The 15639-nt window shown below is 39.6% G+C and overlaps 2 long non-coding RNA genes and 1 pseudogene across 4 annotated transcripts; 1 reads left to right on the forward strand and 2 right to left on the reverse strand.

Annotated features, from left to right (window-relative positions):
• Positions 1-296: 296 nt before the first annotated feature.
• Positions 297-2153, forward strand: LOC148417555 (uncharacterized; annotated as a pseudogene). The gene is made up of 5 exons (XR_015866539.1): positions 297-508; positions 819-833; positions 1074-1214; positions 1320-1568; positions 1670-2153. The product of XR_015866539.1 is annotated as an uncharacterized LOC148417555 (transcript).
• A 1057-nt stretch (positions 2154-3210) lies between these two features.
• On the reverse strand, positions 3211-5069 carry LOC148417556 (uncharacterized). Of its 2 annotated transcripts, none has more exons than XR_015866657.1 (4): positions 4814-5069; positions 4438-4627; positions 3826-3926; positions 3211-3707 (listed from the first exon to the last, which is right to left on the reverse strand). It is a non-coding gene; the product is annotated as an uncharacterized LOC148417556 (long non-coding RNA). The 2 variants fall into 2 exon arrangements; XR_015866656.1 differs by having other exon boundaries at positions 3826-4168.
• A 3690-nt stretch (positions 5070-8759) lies between these two features.
• On the reverse strand, positions 8760-15580 carry LOC148417557 (uncharacterized). The gene is made up of 9 exons (XR_015866710.1): positions 15443-15580; positions 15155-15263; positions 14892-15073; positions 14710-14820; positions 14525-14613; positions 13748-13927; positions 13610-13660; positions 13382-13510; positions 8760-10130 (listed from the first exon to the last, which is right to left on the reverse strand). It is a non-coding gene; the product is annotated as an uncharacterized LOC148417557 (long non-coding RNA).
• Positions 15581-15639: the final 59 nt, after the last annotated feature.

Below are 15639 nucleotides of genomic sequence, written 5' to 3' on the forward strand. Positions count from 1 at the left end.
CTTTACTTATGTCAAGCTCTCGCGTCATAGTTTAATGGGCGGGTCCTACACCTGATTGGTTACCCTGCTTTGTCTTGCAAGGGTAACCAATCAGATGTTAGGACCCGCCTACCCATCAAATTTGACGGGAGAGGTTGACAGTTTAGCAAAGTATGAAACACGGCCAGTTTTCAGCTATTTCTCTATCTGTCATTCGGCAATCTGTCAACCTCCCTCGTCAATTTAGTGGGCGGGCCCAAAGCCCGTTAACTCAAATCATGTCCAATCCATTACTTCGGCCTGAAGAGGTTGGAAACATGGCGGATGAGATGACAGAGGACCTTCGTGATCTTTCACGACAGTTAGGTCGAGATATTTCAGACCTTGCTGAAAATGTGGAGGCAGGGCCTGTAGAAAACGATTTTATTCAACGAAAAGTGAAGGAATTTATTGAAGTTGCTGGACTTATTTCTGCACTTTCCGTTTCCGACATTGACCCAAGAGTGACTGCAATTTTAGAGGAAGTACAGTAGAGGTTCACAGGTCCCCGAGCACGACACACAAATGGATCGGGACGTTTGGCGTTTGATATACCAATTGCAGTTCTGGAAAATTACGTACTTTGTGGATTATCAACAAGTCAAATTGCAGCGACGTTCGGAGTCTCAAAGAGGACAGTCAGGAGACTCATGAAGCAAGCCAGTTTGAGGTAAGTGTACTACATTCACAAGTTGTCAACTTATTCAGCGATCTCATCCACGTTTAGTGCCATATTTCTTTATTATCGGTAATGTATTTTGTGTAGATAGAGAGATCTCTCTTCAACGATGAACGACAAGGAACTGGACCGCATTGTAAGTGAAGTCCACATCCAAATTCCGGCTACAAGTTCATGCGTGGCCATCTGAATGCAAGAGGTGTGTTTCTGTCGTGTGTTGAATAACTTTTATTTTGAAGGCTTTGGCTTTGCTGCACTGAAACTGTTTTACACACATGACTGTATATTTGTTACTTATAACCTGACCATTGCTTCAAAAAAGGATACCTTAAGAAATCCCAGAGGTCAATTTTATTTTCCTTCTGTCAATCTCAAGGCTGCAAGAGTCTTTACGCAGAGTCGATGCAGAGGGAATTCAAATGAGACGGCTCAGGTTGCATGTTTCAAGACGACGACAGTATTCTGTTCCAGGCCCAAATTCTTTATGGCATATAGATGGGAACCATATACTAATCAGGTCAGTGATCGTATTCAGTAATCTGTACATCTTTCTCTAGTTAATATTGAATACGATATGCTTTACCATAAACTTTTTTTTTGTCTGTTCACAACTGCCTGACAGGTGGAGATTTGTTGTCCTTGGCGGGGTGGATGGATTCAGTCGTTTAGTGGTCTATTTGACTGTGGCTGGCAATAACAGAGCTTGTACAGTCTTACAAAGAAAGTTTCATAGCTGCTGTTAATCAGTATGGGCTGCCTTCAAGAGTCAGATCTGATAAAGGGGGAGAGAATGCAGATGTGGCAGAGTTCATGATCAGGAGCAGGGATACAGGAATTCACACATCACAGGCAGAAGTGTCCATAACCAGCGGTAAATACACATTTGGATCACAATATCACCAGATGAGTGTATTTCTTTATAATGTCACTAAGAAATAATTTGATACATTGCCAATTTTATCCTAAGCACAGAATTGAAAGGATATGGAGAGACGTTTATCAGCATTCCCTGGACCTCTTCTATCAGATCTTCACTTCACTTGAAGCAAAGGGAACACTGAATCCAGACAACGAAGTTCATCTTTTTGGACTGCACCGGATCTTCCTTCCACAAATTCAGCAAAGCCTGAACTCTTTCCAAGATGCTTGGAACTGTCATGGCCTTAGAACTGAAAGGAACCAATCACCACAACAACTCTGGAGACGTTACAGAGAGCAAGGCCCGATGGCAGATCCTACTGAGGTTAAAGAAAGAGTTGTACCTTTTTGATATGGAATTCATTATGAGAGGGGACAAAACCTTTGAGAATGGCCTATCACACACAGAAAGCAGCACCCCAGGTTATGTTATTTTAAGAAGTCTAAATGGCCACTGTTGGCTTAAAGAAAGAGGTTTAAAAATGTCAGCATGATGTACCTAGTGGAAGTAAAATAAAATAAGTAGTTCAAAAACTAAGGCTGGAGCTTCCATTGTCTGTTCAAAACAGGAAGTTTCAAAGCCTATGTTGAACAGAGTACCATTAGAAGGAGTAAAAAAAAAATACAACTGGGTCATGAAGCATCTTAAAGCCTTCTTTTCCCATCACTGCTAAATACCTCATGTCACCGGTTATAAATTCAAAATTGATCATATTCCTTGTCCTTTCAGGTTGAAGCTACCTTTTGACAGCTGCAGTACTTCCAGAAATTGAACTTTAAGTATCTTTAATGAAGATACATGAACTCTCGTCACTGGTACACAGAATGGATAACATCAATGCTGTGTTCTTCACACTCAGATGAGTGATACAAAAATGTTTAAAGGATGCATAATAAAACAGATGCCAAAAACTGCATGGTATTTGTGTAGTTTCACTGATACAGAATTTGTGTCACTTAAACCTCCTGATCAGTGCATTCAATAACTTTTATCATTTAAACATTTCTCGTTCCCTCTCCTCATCAGAGTCCCTTGCATCTATCTTCATTCTCAGTGGTTTCCCAAATGCATGTTTCCTTCACAAACTCTCTATGTAAACCTTGGTAGCTTGAGCTGGTTCCTTAATAGGCTCCCATTCTAGAAATAAATAAAAATGAAAATAAAGTAATAGATGTCAGAGAGACGTGTTGTGAGTTTGCAAGTTACATGAAACAGATATCTACTCGTTATCCATAAATATATGATTCATATTAATAAATGAAATGCCAAGTTAAAAAAGGAAGGAATTAGCTTTCAAACCAATAGGTTCAAAATAACTTATGAGCAAGGGAAAAAAAAGACTAATTCCAATATTTATTTGATCACATTTTCAGGTTTGGTTAAAACAACCCAGATTAGGGGCGGCATGGCTTAGTGGTAGAGTGGTCGTCTCCCAGCCGAAAGGCCGTGGGTTCGATCCCCCGACCATCAAGACCATGTCTAAGTGTCCTTGAGCAAGACACTGAACCCCCGGTTGTTCCTGATGTAGGTAAATCAGTAGGTAAATGACTAGTTAGTGCAAAGCGCTTTGAGTACCTAAGGTAGAAAAGCGCTATATAAGTGAAAGTCCATTTACCAAAGTCCATTTGAGGCTGTCTTGTGTATCATTGAATGACTAAGTTCTCGAAATTACTTTTGTGCAAAACAACTCAGAAAATTATATCAAATTGGCCTAAATACTGGGTCAGTCCTTTTTTGACTTATAGTTGGCTTTTTTATTTAACCCAACCATTTGTTGAATGTAACATTCTGAAAAACAATATTTTTAACATACACTATAGTTGTGTTATAGTGCTAGTATAGATTTGTCTACATATGTTATTTTTCAATGAGACTCTTTTACACACAACTGGAGAGGAATTCTATTGTGATGATATAAACCTTCTTCTGTGTCCGTATGGTTCAGTGCCTCAGTGTTAGTCACTCCTGGTATGACTGCACTCTCCGCTGATGTTTCAGGCCTCTCTGGAACAGTCATTGACTGAGGCTGTCTCTCTGTCATTTTCACTTTGGCCTGCCTCTTGATGTGTTTTTGATTCCTCTGTTGATGTCCTTGAAATGTACAAAATATCTTCCTATTATCTTGATTGTGTGCTCGACACTCTTGAGACATTTGTTTCGGAACAAAAATAATATATACTAATCTTGCAGAATGGTAAAAAGCACCCACCCATTGCAGCTCAGTCTGTATACCTTCATTCCTGAAAAGGGAACTGCCTTTTCACAACTGAGACAGGGGACTTCTGGTCCAGAGGCCTGTTGTGAGTGCTCCTAACGACAACAAAATAGTTTTAAATAATGATTATAAATGAACAGTAAACATTGCTTTGACTATTGAACGTGAGTCTCTGTAAATATACGTAAGGCTGAAATGGTAGATCCTGCTGAAGTGGACGTATGTAAATTGTAGCCTGTCCGATCATCGTTGATGGCTCTTTCAGGTAGGCAAGTGTGTATCCAGAGCTTGGACACGGAATCAATCCAAGGTTTCTGCTGCGAGTAAATCCCGCTATCTTTAAAAGTTCAAAACGTCCTCAGTTTTGGAGCTTTGGAAATACTTCAAACAGTTCAGATGTGACAACCATACTTTACTCATGCCCACTCACAACTGAGCACATAAAAAACATTATTCATGTTATGGACATTAAGCTGGAGTCAGATATTAATTTATCATGTGATTGACTTTGAATGAAATTCTGAATACATTTGCAATATTGTTGTTTGTTGTTTATTTTTTTTTCTTGGGTGAGGGGGATTTGGTATCGCTATGGTAACTACTGACCTGAAAATGTTAATTTTTGCTCCCCAAGTCCGGCAGCAAGAAGGTGAGCTTTCAAGGTCATGTCTGGAACTTTATCTGCCTGGTGGTCAGACTTGTTTAGCCGATTTGAAATGCTGGTCTTCTCGGCCTTTTAACTCTATTCGCTCCAGCGGAATTACAGTATATGGCGCAAAAAGTCTTGCTACCTCGGCTGCAACAGAGAAATATGTCGCACCTTTATTTTCAAACTGGTGTGGTTCTGCCAGCAAACGAACAGCATTCGGCAAAATTACCGAGCGTTATGCTCGCCTAATTGATAGTCGTAATGAAACAACCAAATACATATATATTTTTAAAACGAATTCAAACGTGAAATAATAATGGATATTTGGCTTACCTTGGACGGGTGTTCTTGAGGGAGTAGCAGGTCTCTGCTGCTGCAACTGAGCCGCCATGGGAGGCTGAGTTTTGTGAAGTGCTTCTTCGATTCAATTTGATGCCTCTCTATGTAACTCTGTGCAACGTTTTGCCATTTTTCACTTCTCAAAACAATGGGACAAGCACGTGCACATGATGTATTCGGTCTTGAACTTTTTCTTGTTCGCCGTCGACTAATTATAATTAGGGATGACTACCAATCTAGGAGCATTTTCCGCCTCCTACTGGGTGTAAGATGACGATGATATTGATGTAGAAAATAAACCCGGCAAAGAATCGGTATAACAAGCGCTCAGCTGAACAAATGTTGTTGTTGTTATTATTATTATTATTATTATTAATAGGATTTTTCTTGATATTCCTTGAGACAGACAACCATGGGTTTAGTCGTTTGGCCTGACCATTCAAATAAATGTAAATGTTATCGTGCCATCCAACGTATTGGACTACATTCATCCTCTAAGTCAATCTTCTCTGAAATTGATTTGTTTTGGCTTGAAGAGCGGGTAACCAATCAGGTGTTAGGACCCGCCCATTAAACTTTGACGAGCGAGCTTGACAGATAAGCAAAGGATGAAACCTAGCAACAGCGTATCATTAAATATAAGTGTCATTAAATAATTAAATGTGTCATTAATTAAATAAATGTGTCATTAAATAATTAAATGTGTCATAATGAAATAAATGTTTTATCAATTCAATGAAACGTTTAATTATTTAAACATTTATTTAATTAATGTCACTTTTAATTAATTAATGACACATTAAATTATTTAATGACACTTACATTTAATGTTTGAATGGTACATTTATTTATTGAATTTTGGCACTTTTGGTCCTCCATAGTATCGTTTTATCGTTATTTCTTTTGTCACCACACCCGCCTGACATGCAACTGCATTATGCTCCTAACAGTTTCCATATCGTCTTCATGCTCTCTTTTGGTCGTGCCATCATAAAAGCAACACAAAAATGCACGCAAATAAAAACGAGTCATATGAGGAAGCAGGATGATTCACTGCTTTGTTTCAGCAATAAATAATTGAAAAATAAAAATGGAGACGTCATGTCCACTGTCGCTTGACAGTTTCGACATCCATGACATATGTGTGTGTGACATGTTAATGAGCTTGAGTGACAGCTGATAGTCATTACTTTATTGACAAGGCAAAAGAGGCAAAAGAACAAAAGCTCCAAACGGAGTAATTTTGGTCAGCAAATATTGATACAATATATGTGGTATGACACAAATAAATTGTGAATGTCTAATTAATGTTGATTGAAAGCATACATTATGGCAACTGACGAAAGTTATTTCTGATAATGATGTAAAGACAATGTATTTGGGAAAAGAGATGATTTCTTACGTGATAATGAGAGGAAATAAGGGAATAACAACCACGCCCTGTCGTCTACATGTATCGTCATCGTTTGTTTATTTTAAAAAAAAGTCTCACCTATATGAAACCACATAGTGCGGTTTCCAAGTCATTAGGCGGCAGAAATGTCACAAATTCTGTCCAGTTCGAAAGAACTTTCCCTCTGAGGTCACCAGTATCCGAAGTCTTCCGTGGGAAAAAGAATAGCGCGATGACGCAAATCCCCGTTGAAGCTGAGCACGCGTGTCCACGAAACCGGAAGCTAGGGCAAATCTCCATTTAGGCTGGAGGTTTTGAAACATTAGATTATGATTAAAAAAAACAACAACAACAAAAAACAAAAAGCCCGGCCACATATAGCAAATAGGACAAAACGGAAACATTTAATGCCCGTTTGCAAGAACACCTATGTGTAGGCAAGGCCCGAGTTGTGTCCTTATCCCATCACCTTTGTTTTCAGGGATGCTAATTGTTACCCAGGATCCCCTGGCAAGTCAAACCTGTTACAAATACAGTGGGCCCCTGTGTTACGAACTTAATCCGTTCAGCGGCTACGCTCGTAACTTGAACTGCTCGTATGACGGGCAATCCAAACCTATGTTAATTAGTGAATGCGTGCAACGTGTGCAAAAACCTTAGGTAAAAACATCACGACTTTATACACATATTAAAAATGAGTAACGTAATTTACAGTACAGTTAAATTAAATATCATATACAAAGGAAAAATGACACTTACCTTTGGGGCGACGTGACTTGAGCTGGGTGGAGGCGGAGGGGAGCAGAGACCAACCCGCAGAATTTATTTATTTATTTTCTTAAACGGAAACTTTTCTCAAACTAAAACATATCACCGGCGATTTCCTTCTCTTTAATCCATAATAGAAGAAGCCTCTCAATTTTGTTGTCGATCGAGGTCCGTCCCCCGGCAAGGAAAGTCTTACCCTTAGAAGATTGCCGAGCGGTTACGGCCATACTCACGAGGAAGGTTAACCATGCGTGCGCCTCCTTCGTATTTTTTTTATTATCTCCTGCTTCGTTTCTATTCTCATCATCCTCTTACTTCTTCCTTTACCGCCACTAGCAATTTTAGAAGCATGTCTAACAGATAGAGTTTGCAAAGTCTTAACAACATTCCTTCCTTCCGTTTTTGACTGATTTTCTCTCTTTCCTTCCGTCCCGACCAGCTGTGCCATCAAGCTAGATGAAGGCGTTCGACTAATAGCATATCGGCATCTCCGTGACTGACACCGTGACTGAAACAGTGACTGTGACATTGTAAGAGCAATAGCATATCAGCGTTACCGTGTCATGCGTGAGCAGTAGACTTCATTGATGTAGCAAAGCGAGGTCAATTATACGTACACATTGACTGGCAACGCGTGATGAAATTATAGTTAAAACCATCACAAATTTACACACATATTTAAAATTAGTACGATAATCTACTGTACAGTTAATTTAAATAACATGGATATACAACGGATAAATGACATTTTCCTCTGGGGCGACATGACTTGAGCCGAGTGGAGAGGGAGGTGAGCAGAAACCAACCCGCAGAATTTATTTATTTATTTTCTTAAACAAGAACTTTTCTCAAACTAAAACATATCACCGGCGATTTCCTTCTCTTTAATCCATAATAGAAGAAGCCTCTCCATTTTGTTGTCGAGCGAGGTCCGTCCCCCGGCGAGGAAAGTCTTGCCCTTAGAAGATTGCCGATACTCACGACCAAGGTTAACTATGCATGCGCCTCCTTCGTATTTTTAATATCTCCTTCTTGGTTTCTATTGTCATCATCCTCTTACTTCTTCCTTTACCGCCACTTGCAATTTTAGAAGCCATGTCTAACAGATAAAGTTTGCAAAGTCTTATTTCCCAACTCTATTGCTATCGCAATCTCTCAGTGACCGCTCACTATGCTGCTTATGCAGCGCTCTCAAAGCGGACCCGTAGGGAGTCTCACTCAGACACACATACTGCCCTCTCTAAGCGGTCACCGAACCCTTCATGTATAATATGCTAATTCACTGAAAGGCCCTAAATGCATCAAAATTGCAAATTAAAAAATCTGTAACTCTTTTTCTCTACATCCTAGCGTATGGCTGTCTTTGATTGTTATTTAGGTATTAGGGTCCTGCATATGCCTACACATTTTGATAGCTGTAAGGCGAATCAACTGGGTTTGGCTGCAATCCTTCGATTATACAGTGATTCCCCCTACTTCGCGGTTAATGGGGGCTGTCAACCCCCCGCGAAGTCTGAAACCCGCAAAGTAGGGTATCAGTTCCTGGATTTCTATGTACGCCCCAATATAGCTGCAGTAACCATAAACAATCCTTTTTTTAAATTATTTTTTTGCCTATTTTATTTCCTTTCTCCTATTATTTAACATTACATTATACTTATTAACATTATTAACATTATTGTATATTCATTAAATAACTAATATTACTTAGTTTGTTGAGAATGTGTTCTCAGGACTGGTTATCTGCACCAAGACTCCGGTGAAAGAGGACGCAAGTCATCACTTTGAAGTTCACATTTATTTTGGCTCATGTATGGTGTATCATGTAGTATCTGTTGAATAATAAATCAACAACAATCTTAAAGTCAGTCAACTAACATATAAACACTTAATCTATGTATTTACTGTATTTTAGCCGACATGTGACATGTTTCGGCATTATCGTTCGCCTTCTTCAGGACACTGAAGAAGAAGGCGAGAGATAACACCAAAACATCTCAGGTAAACCTTTGCAAAATTTTGAGATTTTAAAATTTTGTTTTTGAATTATTGAGTTTTTAAGGTGTCACAAATGCCTATTTGGAGAATTGTATGTGGCTCCATAGCATCTCATTCAGACCACCAGGAGACACTACCAGTATCACAAAAAAATTCCCTAATTGGCAACAGTCCTCTTGACCGTGCAATCTATGGGATTTCTTTGGTTTTTGAAAAACAATAAAAACATGGGATGTATCTTCTATCGACCCATCGACCCTTGGAAAAAGACATGTATTTATTGTTCTTTAAATTGTAAACCATGTTAGATAAAATGGAAAGAACAAGAAAATGTCTGTAGGGTTAGGGTTAGGTTTTGGTTTGGTGTCTCGTTTTCAGCTAAAAAGCTTCTTCTCTTTGTACAATTGTCCTACAGAACCAATACACAGTGATCCCTCATATTTCACATTTGATGGGGACCAGAGCCTTCCCGTGATAAGTGAAAAACCGTGAAGTACCCCCCCCTCCGCACACACGCGCAAATTTTGGGAGGGGGAAGAGGCTTCACCAGACCTTTGGAAATCTCATACTTGTATTTATTTTGTTATAAATTGAAGTTTCAAATGTTTCAAATTTAAATTGTGATTGTTATCATGTTTGCCACAGCCATGGCTAATTAGACTTCCAGGCGCAGCTCTCTGTGAGACTACAGCCACTCAAAGGGCGCAAAGTAGCAAGGGGTCAGTGTGCACAGCTCGATGAGCAAGTTGTTGATCAATCAATCCCCCCAAAAAAGAACAAAACTAAATAGGATTCTTCAAAGAAGTGTTTTTTTTTTTTTTTTTTAAGAAATGCAGGTTAGGGTCAAGGTGTAACTCAATACAGTAAAAGTCAACATGCTCATAATACACACTTTTACAAAAACAATGGTGAGACCACATAATGGGAGCAAGCTTCCCGTGACTGTACAAGGATAAACTATAAAGATTGTACTGTACATGAATGGAAAAGGGCAGAACCTATTTTGATATACTTCATTTGTAAATATGCATTACATGTTCAATTCACTCATGGTATGTGAGGCCATCTCTCTGGACCTCTATTTTGGTGGTGTGAAGAGGATCTTTTTTTTTTTTTTTACCAATTCTTCCATCATTTCAACTGTAGCAGCACCTGTAAAATAAAAATAAAAATATCAATAAAAAGTTCTCAACTGTCAAGCCTTACTTAGGCTGGATTCACATTGCATTATTCCGTATACAAGTTTGCATAAATGTTAAATTGATAAACCTCATTCATTACCTGTGCCCCTTCGCTATCCATTCCTTGGCTATAGTTAGGGAACACCAAGGTAGTGGGAGTTGCCCTCGGGGTGGGGCCTGTAGCTGACCAAACATGATAACGAGAATCGTTAGCTTGCAACCATCGACCATTGAGGGCAGGAGTGGATTACAACCCCTGTCGAGAAGGAAGCCAATCACATGTGTTGCAGGAGTGCCTGTGAGCTTATTGACAGATTGCCTGCCCAGTCAGTTGAGGACAGTACTTGGATGCAAGCGCGGCTGAAGGAAAGCAGTGAGGATGAAAGAAAGCTTTGGAATCCTGTTAGCTTTTGTAATGAGGCGTGTGATGTCAGGCCGGTCGCCCTGACATCACACGTGATGAAGACCATGGAGCGGTTGCTGCTACACCACCTGAGGCCAAAGGTCCGCCATGCCACTGACCCCCTGCAGTTTGCCTACCAGGAGAAGGTAGGAGTGGAGGACGCTATAATCTATATGCTACACCGATCCCTCTCTCACCTGGACAGTGGCAGTGGTGCAGTGAGGATTACTTTTTTGGACTTCTCCAGCGCCTTCAACACCATACAGCCTCTGCTGCTCAGTGGTAAACTGACAGAGATGGGAGTAGGCTCACACCTTGTGGCATGGATTACGGACTACCTGACAGGCAGACCCCAGTACGTGAGACTGGGGGGCTGTACGTCCGACACTGTTGTCAGCAGCACAGGAGCGCCACAGGGGACCGTGCTGTCTCCTGTCCTGTTCACCCTGTATACGTCAGACTTCCAGTACAACTCTGAGTCCTGCCACGTGCAGAAGTTTGCAGATGACACTGCTATCGTGGGATGTATCAGGAGTGGGCAGGAGGGGGAGTACAAGAAACTGATCCAGGACTTTGTCTCATGGAGCGACGCTAACCATCTGCACCTGAACACCACCAAGACCAGGGAGATGGTGGTGGACTTCAGGAGGCCTAAACCCGATCCGGAACCAGTAACCATCAAAGGAGAATGTGTAGCGTTTGTCCAGACCTACAAATACCTGGGTGTGCAGCTGGACAATAAACTGGATTGGACTACCAACACAGAAGCTCTGTGCAGGAAAGGACAGAGCCGACTGTACTTCCTCAGAAGGCTGGCGTCCTTCAACATCTGCAAAAAGCTCCTGCAGATGTTCTACCAGACTGTTGTGGCGAGCGCCCTCCTCTACGCAGTAGTGTGCTGGGGAGGCAGCACCAAGAAGAAGAATGCCTCGCGTCTGGATAAACTGGTGAGGAAGGCGGGCTCGGTTATGGGCACAGAGCTGGACAGTCTGACAACTGTGGCTGAGCGACGAGCGCTAAACAAGCTGCTATCAATCATGGACAATCCAACACATCCACTACACAGCATCATCTACAGACAGAGGAGCTGCTTCAGTGACAGATTGCTGTCACTGTCCTGCTCCACGGACAGGTTGAGGAGATCATTCCTCCCCCATGCCATGAGGCTCTTCAACTCCACCCGGGGCAGTAAAAGATCACATTAAACTCTAAACCTCATACTCTGCACTGCACTATTCACTTTATACAAGCACCTTAATTATACTTGCACTAGACTCCAACGATTCACACTATTCTGTTTACACTGTTAACAAGCACCTTAAGTATACTTCTGTACTGGACTTATGTGTATCTTTGTGTATTTTATTTCTCATATTTTATATCTCGACTTGAGGATACTGCTGGAAATGTGAATTTCCCTACGGGGATGAATAAAGTATCTATCTATCTATCTATCTATCTATCTATCTATCTATCTATCTATCTATCTATCTATCTATCTATCTATCTATCTATCTATCTATCTATCTATCTATCTATCTATCTATCTATCTATCTATCATGAATTGAAATATCATGTGCAAATTCTGCTTGTTATCATGTTTGTTCAGGTAGAGGCTCCACTCAAGCTTGAAGTGTGATAGCCGTTAATCCGAGAGCGACTTTGGCCGTGACAACAGACAAAGAACAGAATCGGGAAGGATGCTTAACTACTGTAGGTTTAATAATTTAAGATTTAAGTAAATATGTGTATTGCAATAATCTTTGTATCAAAAATCTAAAGTATAATACTTTTCACTTTTAAAAAACTCTGTTACCCGCATACACAGGCATGAAAATTCTTGGGGGGTGGGAGAGGAGTCCTACTTTGCGGATTTCAGTTTTCTCGGGGGTGCTTAGCGTTGCAGTGGTTAGCACATCCTCCTCAGTTCAGGGAATTGAGTTAGAATCCACTTCCGCCTTTGTCTTTTTTTTTCCTTTTTACATTTACTAACTTTGGATTTTTAGGGAACATGCCTTTTTTATTTTTTACAAAATATAACGTGGATAACTGCTACGCTTTCAAGCTTGCTATAATTTGTATAGCTTTTATAGTATAAAATAAGATGAAGCAAAAAAAAAAAGTAAAGCAAGATACATTATCATTTCAAAGGAAAATGCAGTACCAAAATATATAATATGTATAAAAAATGTTGCCCAAATGAAAAATGAGTATTTTCAGTACATTTATGACAAAAAAGTGAGCAAATGAGCAGGTAAATGGTATGTGCCAGTTTGTTCATCTCTGAGCATATCTGGAGAATAATCAGCCGCACTTGTAACATTATTTAGTATAGAAAGCACTTTAATTCATTTACTGTATTGTTAAAAATGTGTGTGAATTCATTTAGAGTTTGCATTAATTGTATTTTATTTTGTTTGCTCTATTTTATCTTGGACATGCTTTTTTTTATTATTATTTTTTTTAGTCGTGTTGATTACAGACTCCTTGCTTTATGTTTTGTACACATATTTGTTCCTGGTGAAGGAATCTAGAAAAAGCTTCTTGCCTTAACCTAGTTCCTAGCGTGTTCGTTTTTTGTTGAAAGATCGCCCATACCACAACATAGTGAAACAATTGATTTAATCCAGACAGAGTGGGAAAGTACACGAGGCCTCGGGCCAGTCCTGCCACAGGCCGGAGCAGAAAATGGCAACGTTTCACCTTCAACATTCAGTTCTTATACCCTTTTGGGGCATCTAGTCCCACTGTGGAATGCAAGTGTGTGTGTGTGTGCGTGCACGTCCGTGTACAGAAAGAGCTGTGTAGGTTCACTGACAACGGACAGGGCTTTCTCTTTTGTTCTGAAGGGAGACCTCTTGCAACCTGCACATGGTGGTGATTTTCCAGTTGTTCTTTGGATGAATGCAACATGTGGAGCCAGAGGCAACAAGTGGACAACATTGGTCTACAAAAATGAAACAAAATACATTAAGGGGGTGACAACAAAAGCGGATAAAGATCTGCACATTTTTAGTTTTAATTGACATATATTAGAGCAACTTACACCTGAATGAGGACAAGCTTGGTTGCTGGCCCTTTCTCCTGAACAAAGAACCTGTTAGAAATAGATGGCACTAAAATTACTTTTACTGCCTCTACAAAAGAAGATAGGTTTACTGATGAGCTAATTAACCTTTCCTACCAATAAAAAAAAGTGGCCTGAAGAGAGCAGAAAACAGACTCGGTTTAATCCAGAAGCAAACTGCCACTGGACAAGTCTGATGACGTGTCATCAAATACTTGCACACGGTGGTGATGTTCCAGTTGTTCTTTGGATGAATGCAACATGTGGAGCCACAGGCAACAAGTGATCAACATTGGTCTACAAAAACGAAACAAAATACATGAAGGAGGTGAAAACATAAGCTGATAAAGATCTGCACATTTTTCGTTTTAATTGACATAAATTACCGGTCTAAAAGAAACAAACAAATTAAGAAAGGTGATGACAAACACTGCAAAAGATAGGCAAACCTACAGTTGATTTTAAGTCTTTTAGTGCCAAGCGTTCTTGGAAAAGGAAACCTCAAAAGTCTAGCATTTTCACTCATCTTTCAATGCCAACAAAATAATGGATGCTATGCCTATGCAAGTATAAAAATATTTAAAAAATGAAAATAAAGATAAAAATAAAAATTATAACTTAAATATATCACATGAAAGATTAACTTCCAATTCTTTGAACTGCATGTACAGTAGGCAATAGCTGTGTTGTATGTGTGGAAACACTGCCATTTAGTGATCACATTTTTTCACTACAATATAGATAAGCATTAGCAGTCAAGGGTGTTAGGTATTCTCTATAAAAAAAAAAAGTATTTTATTGTGACGTTTATTATTTATGATTGTTATGATTTAAGAGGAGAATTATCATCCATGACACCGAAAGCGTTAAATGACATAGTTCACGGCAACTTACACTTGAATGAAGAGAAGTCCTGATTGTCTGTCACCTGGGTTTTCAAGTCAGTGCTCCACGATGTGTTTTCTGGCATCCATTATTTTACTCTGTGAAAAAAGGGGGATATAGAACTGTTGAGTTAAAATATATAAAACATATAAATAGACTTGGCACGGTCTTACAATAAATTTAAATATCCTTACCATTGTAGTCATATGTCACGCTTAATATCCACATACAATCGAACAGTGACATGAACAATGCACGTGTGGCTTCTGTTCTGGTATGGACGGCTCTTTCTCCTGAACAAATAACTTGTAAAAAATATATGGGACAAAATCGATTTTTACTGATTTTACAAAGGGTGATAGGTTGAACTACTTACTTTTTCCTACCAATATAAGAAGGCAGACTGAAGAGAGCAGAAAACAGACTTGGTTTAATCCAGAGGGAAGCTGTCATTGAACAAGCATGATAATGTGTCATCAAAATCATTGGCGAGCTTCCAGCTTTCCTTTGGACAAATGGAACATGTGGAGCCACAGGCAACATGTGGACCACTTAGATCTACAAAATATAAACAAAATAGATGGTGGTGAGAACGAATGCTCCAAAAGTTGGACAAAACTACAATTGGGTTTCACTGACATAGTTCACGGTAACTACACTGGAATGAAGAAAAGTCCTGCTTGGCTGCCACCTTGGTTTTCAAGTCAGTGCTCCATGATGTAAGTATTTGGGCACCCATTCTTCTATCCTGTGAGAAAAAGGGGAATACAATAATGTCGAGTAGAAATTGGCATGCTGCAGAGGCGAGATGGGTTTTGGCTCTGTCTTACATTATATTTATATTTAAATATCCTAACCATTTCATTTTCTACATTGGGATGACATAAGATTATGTAACTCACGTACAATCCATCCGTAGACACATACCTATGCTCTCCATTCTGAGATGAACAACCATTTCTCCAAAATGATAGACCTGTTTTAAGAAGAGAGTAAATTATAACATGTACAGTAGACAAAAAAATATATTAGTGACCTACTTACCTTGTCTGTTTTCTGGTCTCAATTTATGCTGATGATTGTGACTGTCAAAATGGTTTACAAACCAAAAGGTGATAATCCCA

Source organism: Hippichthys cyanospilos, chromosome 9, assembly GCF_059441005.1.
Source record: "Hippichthys cyanospilos isolate Australia breed blue-spotted pipefish chromosome 9, RoL_Hcya_1.0, whole genome shotgun sequence".
Lineage (NCBI taxonomy): Eukaryota > Metazoa > Chordata > Actinopteri > Syngnathiformes > Syngnathidae > Hippichthys > Hippichthys cyanospilos.